Here is a 14,343-nt window from a genome sequence, read left to right as displayed (position 1 = left end):
GTTTAAAGAAAACTGTTGCGCAATTTGTTTCCATAAACAAAAATATGATAACCATTTATCCAAACATTTCTCAAAGAGAATGTATTTTCATTAAATAATAAAACCTTGGGATGTCATGTTCGATAGAGACGAAAAGCATAAACAATATAAAATAGACCTTACAATAGTTATTTATAACTACTGATCTATAATCCAAAATCTCTCGTCAAGTCCGCCAACTTATGCCCTTGTGCCATTACCTGTAATGAAAAGAAAACTGAGTGGGTCAGGCTTGGGAGCCTGGTGAGCATATAGGGTTTTCAACCCACAATAATATAATTATTATATGTAATCAGCAAACAATCAACCAAATTACCCATCCCCATTATCTTCTTACGGTTTCACCCTAAGAACCAACTATCCTTCATTCATTTATTCGTAAGGAATTGGCACGAATTCCATTGCTGCCAAAGTTTATTTATCAAGTACTAAATCCATAGTTATCAGGCGCTAACTCCATAGTCACCAAGGTTCACTTAACAAGCGCTAACTCCATAGTCGCCAAGGTTTACTCAACAAGCGCTAACTCCATAGTCGCCAAGGTTTACTCAACAAGCGCTAACTTCATAGTCGCCAAGGTTTACTCAACAAGCGCTAACTCCATAGTCGCCACTGTTTACTCAACAAGCGCTAACTCCATAGTCGCCAAGGTTCATTAAATAGGCACGAAGTCACATCGTCGCCAAGGTTTATACAATAGGCGCTAAGTCCATAGTCATCAACTATCCCATCTACCCAAGTTCTACCCAACATTTTCGTAGATATAAATACTTACACAGTTTAAATCATTTAACACTTGTATAAAACATCAACTCCACGCCCATCTCAAATAGACAAATAATGCATAAACACATAACACGTATTTCATAGCAAATACTTCATATTTATGTGTTAGAAGAAAGTAACTACACCCTCACACATATAAACAACAATATACTTAATACACTCAAACGATACTTGTATTATTATCGTGTTTATGAAAGGTAGTATACACTCACTTGATCAGAAGATGATCCGACAACACTACGGCTTGTAGAAGTAGTATATCTCCGCAGATCTGGAAGATCTTCACAAAAATTGAACTTCTCGCGGACAGAGCTTCGGCTCGGGAATCACGCTCTTCGGGATTCTCGGGGCTTCGGATCTTGCTTCGGGACTCGGGATTGAGACCGGGGCTTCGAGACACCTCGGGCACGCAAAACGATGCAAAACGGGAGAGAAAAGAGAGAAAAAGAACAAATAAGTCGGCTGCCCTTGCATCCTATTTATAGGAGGCTGGAGCCTCAGAGTACGCGGGGCGTACTGCGTTACGCGGGGAGTACTGGTCCGAAATCATCATTGCTTACGTATCCGAAGAACTCGAGTGCGAGGCGTGTCATTCTTCGCTGTACGCGGGGTGTACGCTCGTACGCTGGGCGTACTTCGGATGAGTCCGATGACTCCTCTTCGAATAATGTCGGATTTAATAATTAAATTTAATTATTAATTATTTAATAAACTTCGAAAATTCATATCTTCTTCATACGAACTCCGTTTTCGACGTTCTTTATATCCACGCGTAGGAGAGACTACGCTCTACGACTTTCGTTTAGACTCCGTCGGCTAATTTTGACTTTTATTTTTATTATTTATTTTTAATAGGCGGGACAGAAAATTTCGTTATAAATTCATCACTTCTTCGTTTGACGTCCGTTCTTGCCTAACTTTTCATCGTTTCGCTACTAACAACGAGATCTTCGATTCTCGTTTAGATCGCTAAGGCTAAATATCACTCTAACGTAAATTCACTTTTTATGTCATTCAGCGTTGTGCCGGTTCTGTCGCGAAACTTCAACAAGTCATAACTTCTTCGTTATAACTCGGATTTTGGCGTTCTTTATATGCACGGAAACCTTGTAACATATACTACAACTTAGTTAGGATTATTCATCCTAAATAATATTCTATCAAAAAGTCATTTTTGACGCTTATCGTCTCTAAATTGACTAGCCCTGATCTACGGGCGTTACAATTATCTCCCCCTTAGGATGATTACGTCCCGGAATCATCAACGAAATAGGATTCGTATACTGACTCCATAAGTTATCTCTTCATCCTAAGTAATAACCTTGATGCTCAATCCTGCATCTTCTCTTCTTACTATGTTGGACTTTAAATCGTAACCTTCAAGTTACAAAATAAATCCTTATTGTGGACTCCTTCTTCTTCTTAGGATAAATACATTCATTTATCTATTGTAACTAAACGATGGGTTGTGTCCTAATGACCTCTCATCGTATTCGGACTCAATTTAATATGACCACTAGGGTCGGAATAACCATCATCCTACTAGTCATTACCGAAACAATGCTAATGACATGCTTGAATAAAACGGAAACAATTTCTAGCTTCTTGGTAACCTTGCGACTTTCCCTGATCCAAGTGCGAGCCCTGTGCTTCCGGTAGTATAGATCTCTACTACCATTCACACCTACTCATACTCGTCCCAAGCATCGTCTCGCAGTTAACCAAGTCACCATACATAAATCATATAATCATTCAACCCATCAGATAACAAAACCAGGGTTTATATTAATTCTTGAAACTATTACACAAAAGTTCAAGTTCACCCTATACTATGCCTCTAACAGGCTATGCTTCCTGATACAGACTTTATATATTAATATGAAGCTTTCATCTTTTAATCCTCCCATCCTTTTCTGCTTCGTTGAGGAACATGTTGAATGCCCTTGGCTGTGGAGGTGTGTCTTTCTTTGGGCAGTCTTTAGAAATATGCCTTTCTTCGTTACACCTATAGCACACCTTCTTAATGGGTGCGCACTTGTTGGCGTAGTGCCCTGTCTTCCCACATTTGTAGCAAGTCATCTCCTCGCTACATTTCTTGAAGTGTTTCTTCTTACACTTCTCACACCACTTAGCTTCATCTCTTCCCCCAGATTTCGAGAATTTGCTTTCTTTGTCGATTATTTAAGATCCTTCACGCTTCCTTTTCTCTCCAACTTCAGCTCTTTCCAGACCCTTTTCTTTTATTTGGGTCTCAACATTCTTGGCTGCCCAGATGGCGACTTTCAGAGTGGTTGCTTGCTTGACTATCGGACCAAAGTCCGCTGGTGATCCATTGGTAAACTTGTTGACCTTGGAAAGTTCAGTTGGAATTAGGTATGGAATAAGCTTCATCTTCTCCGTAATGCTCGTAGCGTATTCAGTGATGCTCAATTTTCCTTTCTTCAGATTCTGGAACTCATTGTTGATTTCCAGAATATCTTGCTCAGAGCAGTATTGCATTTTCAGTTGCACCACGAACTCTTCCCAAGACATCTTGCTAGCTTCCCCCTTGGGCATCGAACCGGCCAGTAACTTCCACCAGCTCAATACTCCAGATTTTAACAGAGGGATTGCAAGAGCGGTCTTCTGTCTGTTGCTACACTCGCAACTTTCAAACATTGTCTCCATTTCGGAGATCCAGTCCATGACTTGCACCGGTGTTGGGCTCCCAGAAAGACATGGTGGTTTGGATGCCATGAAATCCTTGTACTTGCATCCACGTCCGCCATTTCCTCCATCCTGGTTGTTTTGGCGAACTATTGGTGGGTTGGCTTGACCAACGGTCCCACTGTATTTTCCTCCTTCAGCCTGTCCTCCATTTACATCGGGCTCTTCAACTTGAATTGACAATTCTTCGCGATTCTGCCTGATCAGACGCCTGGTTTCTTCCATCTGATTATTCAACATTGCCTGGATCATCACTTGAACTCCGGCCATTGTCATTGGTTCAGGCGTTGCTGCTACAACAGGTATTTGTTCAATCACTGGCATTTGATTCCTGTTTTCCTCAGCATTTCCAACTCCACTCCTCGTTCTCACCATTTTTTATCTATACACCGAATAAGGTGAAATTAGATCCTTATTCACGATAGATATTCAAATCATCCTTATCACTCCAAAACATTTACATGCTAGTTCTAATATCGTAGACGCACGCTTAGAATCCTAAATACATAAGGTTTCCAGATCCGGTCGGCAACAAACCATAAATCCGAACAATTAACATCATATATGGCAAACATATAACAATTAGCACATAATAGTATTTTAGGCAATTTTCCTAAAATAAACTAGTGACTATGTCAATTTAGGTGTACTACCTAAAATATAATGGACACACTCAACTCACAATCATTGCTTAGCATTCTAAGTTTAAGTCTAGAAATAAATCCATATTCCTAGTTCGCTTAAACTAATGCTCTGATACCAACTATGACATCCCCAATTTCAAGGCCAGAAAAGACTGATTTGTTTATGCTTTGTTTTTAAAATCAGAGTAATCGTTTAAAGAAAACTGTTGCGCAATTTGTTTCCATAAACAAAAATATGATAACCATTTATCCAAACATTTCTCAAAGAGAATGTATTTTCATTAAATAATAAAACCTTGGGATGTCATGTTCGATAGAGACGAAAAGCATAAACAATATAAAATAGACCTTACAATAGTTATTTATAACTACTGATCTATAATCCAAAATCTCTCGTCAAGTCCGCCAACTTATGCCCTTGTGCCATTACCTGTAATGAAAAGAAAACTGAGTGGGTCAGGCTTGGGAGCCTGGTGAGCATATAGGGTTTTCAACCCACAATAATATAATTATTATATGTAATCAGCAAACAATCAACCAAATTACCCATCCCCATTATCTTCTTACGGTTTCACCCTAAGAACCAACTATCCTTCATTCATTTATTCGTAAGGAATTGGCACGAATTCCATTGCTGCCAAAGTTTATTTATCAAGTACTAAATCCATAGTTATCAGGCGCTAACTCCATAGTCACCAAGGTTCACTTAACAAGCGCTAACTCCATAGTCGCCAAGGTTTACTCAACAAGCGCTAACTCCATAGTCGCCAAGGTTTACTCAACAAGCGCTAACTTCATAGTCGCCAAGGTTTACTCAACAAGCGCTAACTCCATAGTCGCCAATGTTTACTCAACAAGCGCTAACTCCATAGTCGCCAAGGTTCATTAAATAGGCACGAAGTCACATCGTCGCCAAGGTTTATACAATAGGCGCTAACTCCATAGTCATCAACTATCCCATCTACCCAAGTTCTACCCAACATTTTCGTAGATATAAATACTTACACAGTTTAAATCATTTAACACTTGTATAAAACATCAACTCCACGCCCATCTCAAATAGACAAATAATGCATAAACACATAACACGTATTTCATAGCAAATACTTCATATTTATGTGTTAGAAGAAAGTAACTACACCCTCACACATATAAACAACAATATACTTAATACACTCAAACGATACTTGTATTATTATCGTGTTTATGAAAGGTAGTATACACTCACTTGATCAGAAGAAGATCCGACAACACTACGGCTTGTAGAAGTAGTATATCTCCGCAGATCTGGAAGATCTTCACAAAAATTGAACTTCTCGCGGACAGAGCTTCGGCTCGGGAATCACGCTCTTCGGGATTCTCGGGGCTTCGGATCTTGCTTCGGGACTCGGGATTGAGACCGGGGCTTTGGGACACCTCGGGCACGCAAAACGATGCAAAACGGGAGAGAAAAGAGAGAAAAAGAACAAATAAGTCGGCTGCCCTTGCATCCTATTTATAGGAGGCTGGAGCCTCAGATTACGCGGGGCGTACTGCGTTACGCGTGGCGTACTGGTCCGAAATCATCATTGCTTACGTATCCGAAGAACTCGAGTGCGAGGCGTGTCATGCTTCGCTGTACGCGGGGTGTACGCTCGTACGCTGGGCGTACTTCGGATGAGTCCGATGACTCCTCTTCGAATAATGTCGGATTTAATAATTAAATTTAATTATTAATTATTTAATAAACTTCGAAAATTCATATCTTCTTCATACGAACTCCGTTTTCGACGTTCTTTATATCCACGCGTAGGAGAGACTACGCTCTACGACTTTCGTTTAGACTCCGTCGGCTAATTTTGACTTTTATTTTTATTATTTATTTTTAATAGGCGGGACAGAAAATTTCGTTATAAATTCATAACTTCTTCGTTTGACGTCCGTTCTTGCCTAACTTTTCGTCGTTTCGCTACTAACAACGAGATCTTCGATTCTCGTTTAGATCGCTAAGGCTAAATATCACTCTAACGTAAATTCACTTTTTATGTCATTCAGCGTTGTGCCGGTTCTGTCGCGAAACTTCAACAAGTCATAACTTCTTCGTTATAACTCGGATTTTGGCGTTCTTTATATGCACGGAAACCTTGTAACATATACTACAACTTAGTTAGGATTATTCATCCTAAATAATATTCTATCAAAAAGTCATTTTTGACGCTTATCGTCTCTAAATTGACTAGCCCTGATCTACGGGCGTTACAATTATCTCCCCCTTAGGATGATTACGTCCCAGAATCATCAACGAAATAGGATTCGTATACTGACTCCATAAGTTATCTCTCCATCCTAAGTAATAACCTTGATGCTCAATCCTGCATCTTCTCTTCTTACTATGTTGGACTTTAAATCGTAACCTTCAAGTTACAAAATAAATCCTTATTGTGGACTCCTTCTTCTTCTTAGGATAAATACATTCATTTATGTATTGTTACTAACCGATGGGTTGTGTCCTGATGACCTCTCATCGTATTCGGACTCAATTTAATATGACCACTAGGGTCTGAATAACCATCATCCTACTAGTCATTACCGAAACAATGCTAATGACATGCTTGAATAAAACGGAAACAATTTCTAGCTTCTTGGTAACCTTGCGACTTTCCCTGATCCAAGTGAGAGCCCTGTGCTTCCGGTAGTATAGATCTCTACTACCATTCACACCTACTCATACTCGTCCCAAGCATCGTCTCGCAGTTAACCAAGTCACCATACATAAATCATATAATCATTCAACCCATCAGATAACAAAACCAGGGTTTATATTAATTCTTGAAACTATTACACAAAAGTTCAAGTTCACCCTATACTATGCCTCTAACAGGCTATGCTTCCTGATAAAAACTTTATATATTAATATGAAGCTTTCAACTTTTAATCCTCCCATCCTTTTCTGCTTCGTTGAGGAACATGTTGAATGCCCTTGGCTGTGGAGGTGTGTCTTTCATTGGGCAGTCTTTAGAAATATGCCTTTCTTCGTTACACCTATAGCACACCTTCTTAATGGGTGCGCACTTGTTGGCGTAGTGCCCTGTCTTCCCACATTTGTAGCAAGTCATCTCCTCGCTACATTTCTCGAAGTGTTTCTTCTTACACTTCTCACACCACTTAGCTTCATCTCTTCCCCCAGATTTCGAGAATTTGCTTTCTTTGTCGATTATTTAAGATCCTTCACGCTTCCTTTTCTCTCCAACTTCAGCTCTTTCCAGACCCTTTTCTTTTATTTGGGTCTCAACATTCTTGGCTGCCCAGATGGCGACTTTCAGAGTGGTTGCTTGCTTGACTATCGGACCAAAGTCCGCTGGTGATCCATTGGTAAACTTGTTGACCTTGGAAAGTTCAGTTGGAATTAGGTATGGAATAAGCTTCATCTTCTCCGTAATGCTCGTAGCGTATTCAGTGATGCTCAATTTTCCTTTCTTCAGATTCTGGAACTCATTGTTGATTTCCAGAATATCTTGCTCAGAGCAGTATTGCATTTTCAGTTGCACCACGAACTCTTCCCAAGACATCTTGCTAGCTTCCCCCTTGGGCATCGAACCGGCCAGTAACTTCCACCAGCTCAGTACTCCAGATTTTAACAGAGGGATTGCAAGAGCGGTCTTCTGTCTGTTGCTACACTCGCAACTTTCAAACATTGTCTCCATTTCGGAGATCCAGTCCATGACTTGCACCGGTGTTGGGCTCCCAGAAAGACATGGTGGTTTGGATGCCATGAAATCCTTGTACTTGCATCCACGTCCGCCATTTCCTCCATCCTGGTTGTTTTGGCAAACTATTAGTGGGTTGGCTTGACCAACGGTCCCACTGTATTTTCCTTCTTCAGACTTTCCTCCATTTACGTCGGGCTCTTCAAATTGAATTGACAATTCTTCGCGATTCTGCCTGATCAGACGCCTGGTTTCTTCCATCTGATTATTCAACATTGCCTGGATCATCACTTGAACTCCGGCCATTGTCATTGGTTCAGGCGTTGCTGCTACAACAGGTATTTGTTCAATCACTGGCATTTGATTCCTGTTTTCCTCAGCATTTCCAACTCCACTCCTCGTTCTCACCATTTTTGATCTATACACCGAATAAGGTGAAATTAGATCCTTATTCACGATAGATATTCAAATCATCCTTATCACTCCAAAACGTTTACATGCTAGTTCTAATATCGTAGACGCACGCTTAGAATCCTAAACACATAAGGTTTCCAGATCCGGTCGGCAACAAACCATAAATCCGAACAATTAACATCATATATGGCAAACATATAACAATTAGCACATAATAGTATTTTAGGCAATTTTCCTAAAATAAACTAGTGACTATGTCAATTTAGGTGTACTACCTAAAATATAATGCACACACTCAACTCACAATCATTGCTTAGCATTCTAAGTTTAAGTCTAGAAATAAATCCATATTCCTAGTTCGCTTAAACTAATGCTCTGATACCAACTGTGACATCCCCAATTTCACGGCCAGAAAAGACCGATTCGTTTATGCTTTGTTTTTAAAATCAGAGTAATCGTTTAAAGAAAACTGTTGCGCAATTTGTTTCCAAAAACAAAAATATGATAACCATTTATCCAAACATTTCTCAAAGAGAATGTATTTTCATTAAATAATAAAAACTTGGGATGTCATGTTCGATAGAGACGAAAAGCATAAACAATATAAAATAGACCTTACAATAGTTATTTATAACTACTGATCTATAATCCAAAATCTCTCGTCAAGTCCGCCAACTTATACCCTTGTGCCATTACCTGTAATGAAAAGAAAACTGAGTGGGTCAGGCTTGGGAGCCTGGTGAGCATATAGGGTTTTCAACCCACAATAATATAATTATTATATGTAATCAGCAAACAATCAACCCAATTACCCATCCCCATTATCTTCTTACGGTTTCACCCTAAGAACCAACTATCCTTCATTCATTTATTCGTAAGGAATTGGCACGAATTCCATTGCTGCTAAAGTTTATTTATCAAGTACTAAATCCATAGTTATCAGGCGCTAACTCCATAGTCACCAAGGTTCACTTAACAAGCGCTAACTCCATAGTCGCCAAGGTTTACTCAACAAGCGCTAACTCCATAGTCGCTAAGGTTTACTCAACAAGCGCTAACTCCATAGTCGCCAAGGTTTACTCAACAAGCGCTAACTCCATAGTCGCCAAGGTTCATTAAATAGGCACGAAGTCACATCGTCGCCAAGGTTTATACAATAGGCGCTAAGTCCATAGTCATCAACTATCCCATCTACCCAAGTTCTACCCAACATTTTCGTAGATATAAATACTTACACAGTTTAAATCATTTAACACTTGTATAAAACATCAACTCCACGCCCATCTCAAATAGACAAATAATGCATAAACACATAGCACGTATTTCATAGCTAATACTTCATATTTATGTGTTAGAAGAAAGTAACTACACCCTCACACATATAAACACCAATATACTTAATACACTCAAACGATACTTGTATTATTATCGTGTTTATGAAAGGTAGTATACACTCACTTGATCAGAAGATGATCCGACAGCACTACGGCTTGCAGAAGTAGTATATCTCCGCAGATCTGGAAGATCTTCACAAAAATTGTACTTCTCGCGGACAGAGCTTCGGCTCGGGAATCACGCTCTTTGGGATTCTCGGGGCTTCGGATCTTGCTTCGGGACTCGGGATTGAGACCGGGGCTTCGGGACACTTCGGGCACGCAAAACGATGCAAAACAGGAGAGAAAAGAGAGAAAAAGAAAAAATAAGCCGGCTACCCTTGCATCCTATTTATAGGAGGCTGGAGCCTCGGAGTACGCGGGGTGTACTGCGTTACGCGGGGCGTACTGGTCCGAAATCATCATTGCTTACGTATCCGAAGAACTCGAGTGCGAGGCGTTTCATGCTTCGCTGTACGCGGGGGTGTACGCTCGTACGCTGGGCGTACTTCGGATGAGTCTGATGACTCCTCTTCGGATAATGTCGGATTTAATAATTAAATTTAATTATTAATTATTTAATAAACTTCGAAAATTCATATCTTCTTGATACGAACTCCGTTTTTGACGTTCTTTATATCCACGCGTAGGTGAGACTACGCTCTACGACTTTCGTTTAGACTCCGTCGGCTAATTTTGAATTTAATTTTTATTATTTATTTTTAATAGGCCGGGACAGAAAATTTCGTTATAAATTCATAACTTCTTCGTTTGACGTCCGTTCTTGCCTAACTTTTCGTCGTTTCGCTACTAACAACGAGATCTTCGATTCTCGTTTAGATCGCTAAGGCTAAATATCACTCTAACGTAAATTCACTTTTTACGTCATTCAGCGTTGTGCCGGTTCTGTCGTGAAACTTCAACAAGTCATAACTTCTTCGTTATAACTCGGATTTTGGCGTTCTTTATATGCACGGAAACCTTGTAACATATACTACAACTTAGTTAGGATTATTCACCCTAAATAATATTCTATCAAAAAGTCATTTTTGACGCTTATCGTCTCTAAATTGACTAGCCCTGATCTACGGGCGTTACAATTATCTCCCCCTTAGGATGATTACGTCCCGGAATCATCAACGAAATAGGATTCTTATACTGACTCCATAGGTTATCTCTCCATCCTAAGTAATAACCTTGATGCTCAATCCTGCATCTTCTCTTCTTACTATGTTGGACTTTAAATCGTAACCTTCAAGTTACAAAATAAATCCTTATTGTGGAATCCTTCTTCTTCTTAGGATAAATACATTCATTTATCTATTGTAACTAACCGATGGGTTGTGTCCTGACGACCTATCATCGTAGTCGGACTCAATTTAATATGACCACTAGGGTCGGAATAACCATCATCCTACTAGTCATTACCGAAACAATGGTAATGATATGCTTGAATAAAACGAAAACCATTTCTAGCTTCTTGGTAACCTTGCGACTTTCCCTGATCCAAGTGCGAGTCCTGTGCTTCCGGTAGTATAGATCTCTACTACCATTCACACCTACTCATACTCGTCCCAAGCATTCTCTCGCAGTTAACCAAGTCACCATACATAAATCATATAATCATTCAATCCATCAGATAACAAAACCAGGGTTTATATTAATTCTTGAAACTATTACACAAAAGTTCAAGTTCACCCTATACTATGCCTCTAACAGGCTATGCTTCCTGATACAGACTTTATATATTAATATGAAGCTTTCATCTTTTAATCCTCCCATCCTTTTCTGCTTCGTTGAGGAACATGTTGAATGCCCTTGGCTGTGGAGGTGTGTCTTTCTTTGGGCAGTCTTTAGAAATATGCCCTTCTTCGTTACACCTATAGCACACCTTCTTAATGGGTGCGCACTTGTTGGCGTAGTGCCCTGTCTTCCCACATTTGTAGCAAGTCATCTCCTCGCTACATTTCTCGAAGTGTCTCTTCTTACACTTCTCACACCGCTTAGCTTCATCTCTTCCCCCAGATTTTGAGAATTTGCTTTCTTTGTTGATTATTGAAGATCCTTCACGCTTCCTTTTCTCTCCAACTTCAGCTCTTTCCAGACCCTTTTCTTTTATTTGGGCTCAACATTCTTGGCTGCCCAGATGGCGGCTTTCAGAGTGGTTGCTTGCTTGACTATCGGACCAAAGTCCGCTAGTAATCCATTGGCAAACTTGTTGACCTTGGAAAGTTCAGTTGGAATTAGGTATGGAATAAGCTTCATCTTCTCCGTAAAGCTCGTAGTGTATTCAGTGACGCTCAATTTTCCTGTCTTCAGATTCTGGAACTCATTGTTGATTTCCAGAAGATCTTGCTCAGAGCAGTATTGCATTTTCAGTTGCACCACGAACTCTTCCCAAGACATCTTGCTAGCTTCCCCCTTGGGCATCGAACCGGCCAGTAACTTCCACCAGCTCAGTACTCCAGATTTTAACAGAGGGATTGCAAGAGCGGTCTTCTGTCTGTTGCTACACTCGCAACTTTCAAACATTGTCTCCATTTCGGAGATCCAGTCCATGAATTGCACCGGTGTTGGGCTCCCAGAAAGACATGGTGGTTTGGATCCCATGAAATCCTTGTGCTTGCATCCACGTCTGCCATTTCCTCCATCCTGGTTGTTTTGGCAAACTATTGGTAGGTTGGCTTGACCAACGGTCCCACTGTAGTTTCCTCCTTTAGACTGCCCTCCATTTACTTCGGGCTCTTCAACTTGAATTGACAATTCTTCACGATTCTGCCTGATCAGACGTCTGGTTTCTTCCATCTGATTATTCAACATTGCCTGGATCATCACTTGAACTCCGGCCATTGTCAATTGTCCAGGCGCTGCTGCTACAACAGGTATTTGTTCAATCACTGGCATTTGATTCCTGTTTTCCTCAGCATTTCCAACTCCACTCCTCGTTCTCACCATTTTTGATCTATACACCGAATAAGGTGAAATTAGATCCTTATTCACGATAGATATTCAAATCATCCTTATCACTCCAAAACATTTACATGCTAGTTCTAATATCATAGACGCACGCTTAGAATCTTAAACACATAAGGTTTCCAGATGAGGTCGGCAACAAACCATAAATCCGAACAATTAACATCATATATGGCAAACATATAACAATTAGCACATAATAGTATTTTAGGCAATTTTCCTAAAATAAACTAGTGAGTATGTCAATTTAGGTGTACTACCTAAAATATAATGGACACACTCAACTCACAATCATTGCTTAGCATTCTAAGTTTAAGTCTAGAAATAAATCCATATTCCTAGTAAGCTTAAACTAATGCTCTGATACCAACTGTGACATCCCCAATTTCACGGCCAGAAAAGACCGATTTGTTTATGCTTTGTTTTTAAAATCAGAGTAATCGTTTAAAGAAAACTGTTGCGGAATTTGTTCCCAAAAACAAAAATATGATAACCATTTATCCAAACATTTCTCAAAGAGAATGTATTTTCATTAAATAATAAAACCTTGGGATGTCATGTTCGATACAGACCAAAAGCATAAACAATATAAAATAAACCTTACAATAGTTATTTATAACTACTGATCTATAATCCAAAATCTCTCGTCAAGTCCGCCAACTTATACCCTTGTGCCATTACATGTAATGAAAAGAAAACTTAGTGGGTCAGGCTTGGGAGCCTAGTGAGCATATAGGGTTTTCAACCCACAATAATATAATTATTATATGTAATCAGCAAACAATCAACCCAATTTCCCATCCCCATTATCTTCTTAAGGTTTCACCCTAAGAACCATTTATCCTTCATTCATTTATTCGTAAGGAATTGACACGAATTCCATTGCTGCCAAAGTTTATTTATCAAGTACTAAATCCATAGTTATCAGGTGCTAACTCCATAGTCACCAAGGTTCACTTAACAAGCGCTAACTCCATAGTCGCCAAGGTTTACTCAACAAGCGCTAACTCCATAGTCGCCAAGGTTTACTCAACAAGCGCTAACTCCATAGTCGCCAAGGTTTACTCAACAAGCGCTAACTCCATAGTCGCCAAGGTTTAATCAACAAGCGCTAACTCCATAGTCGCCAAGGTTCATTAAATAGGCACGAAGTCACATCGTCGCCAAGGTTTATACAATAGACGCTAACTCCATAGTCACCAACTATCCCATCTACCCAAGTTCCACCAAAAATTTTCGTAGATATAAATACTTACACAGTTTAAATCATTTAACACTTGTATAAAACATCAACTCCACACCCATCTCAAATAGACAAATAATGCATAAACACATAGCACGTATTTCATAGCAAATACTTCATATTTATGTGTTAGAAGAAAGTAACTACACCCTCACACATATAAACAACAATATACTTAATACACTCAAACCATACTTGTATTATTATCGTGTTTATGAAAGGTAGTATACACTCACTTGCTCAGAAAATGATCCGACAGCACTACGGCTTGCAGAAGTAGTATATCTCCGCAGATCTGGAAGATCTTCACAAAAATTGAACTTCTCGCAGGCAGAGCTTCGGCTCGGGAATCACGCTCTTCGGGATTCTCGGGGCTTCGGATCTTGCTTCGGGTCTCGGGATTGAGACCGGGGCTTCGGGACACTTCGGGCACACAAAACGATGCAAAACGGGAGAGAAAAGAGAGAAAAAGAGCAAAT

The sequence above is a fragment of the Lactuca serriola genome, chromosome 3 (genome assembly GCF_051521515.1).
Source record: "Lactuca serriola cultivar US96UC23 chromosome 3, Lser_US96UC23_V15, whole genome shotgun sequence".
In the NCBI taxonomy this organism is placed as follows: Eukaryota; Viridiplantae; Streptophyta; class Magnoliopsida; order Asterales; family Asteraceae; genus Lactuca; species Lactuca serriola.
This window is presented reverse-complemented; position numbering follows the sequence as displayed.